This window comes from Gavialis gangeticus, unplaced genomic scaffold (assembly GCF_001723915.1).
Source record: "Gavialis gangeticus isolate Ggan-Ray unplaced genomic scaffold, GavGan_comp1, whole genome shotgun sequence".
Classification (NCBI taxonomy): domain Eukaryota; kingdom Metazoa; phylum Chordata; order Crocodylia; family Gavialidae; genus Gavialis; species Gavialis gangeticus.
In genome coordinates, this window is record NW_017729018.1 from 10750624 (window position 1) to 10751962 (window position 1339).

The following is a 1339-nucleotide window of genomic DNA, read 5'->3' on the forward strand; positions in this document are numbered from 1 at the left end:
TTTTTTTTTTTTTTTTTTTTTTTTGTCCTTTTTTTTTGTTCAAAATTAGATTTCCAGTCCAAACGTCATGAAATTACTTGTAGCAGAAATAAAGTACATTATACAAATCACGTACATCATAGATGTTAAGTATAAAAATGGTATGTACAATCAGTAAACATGGACTATAGAAACACAAGCTTCCAACACGGCATTGCTCTCGCACGCTCTCTCGCTCTCGCACATACGCTCACAATCAGACACAGAGGGTTGACTGAAGAGACACACACACACACACACACACACGCACTTTTTTTTTTTGTTTGAGAGAGCCAGGAGGACACCTGCACAAGGGATACTGGAGAAGGACTAGACACTACAACGTTCCCAAGAGAAACCTAGCCCATCCCCAACTGGATCGCTCTTCTACAACAGTCTTTTCCCACCAACCCTCTGCTGACTTTGCAGACCCACGCGGACACATGCATACAGGAATGTTCTTGATACATTATCAAACTCTGTAATAGCCAAACCAGTTATTCAGAAGATTGGGTTTTTTTTGTTTTTTCCCCTTATTTTGGTAGAAACTTGACCAGACTGCATTCAAGTTGTTACACGGATGCTTCTTAGCTGTACGATCCCTGCTTCGGGGAAGGTCTCTAACCAAGCTTGAGCTGTGTTCTGTGCTTAAGTGCGTGTATATATATTTATAGAGTCTATATAAGCTGCATACTGTATAGTTTGTCCTTTGGAGGAGGCGGAGAGAAAAAAAAAAAAACACACCCCTTGTTTCATAACGTCGTCTTCTGTGCATCTGCTCCAAAAAAAAAGAAAAGCTTTGCCAAGGGATTAAGAGGTTGTTTTCCTCCCTGTTAAATTCAGCTGCAGAAAAGTGTCATTGCTAACGGACCGGTTGGTCTGGAAATGGTGCGCTGCGTTCACGCCGGTATGGGGAGGCAGTGTGTAGGCCGTCACGGGCAGCTTTCTCCTTGGATTGGTCCAGAGCCCTCCCTGTCGCCGCAGAGAACGGTGAAGGATGCTTTGGAGGTGGTGCTGTGCCCGCGGGTGCAGGGGAAGGTACGTTCTGCCCGACCCAGGAGTGCCTGGGTGGCCTTTGGAGCCAGATCCCAGTCGCTTGCTCTGCAGAAGCCCTTTCAAAGGTAACCCAGAGCTCTCCAGGTCCGTAACCAAGCTGGTGCTAAGGTTGGCAGGTGAATGAATCTTGAGCTGACCGGTTCCTGGAGGTATACAGTGCTCTCTCTCTCTCTCTCACCTTGCCTCTTGCTAGCACTGAGTGAGCATCTCTCTGACCACACGTCCTCCGGCAATGGTTCAGGCCCTTTTTTTTTTTTTTTTTTTT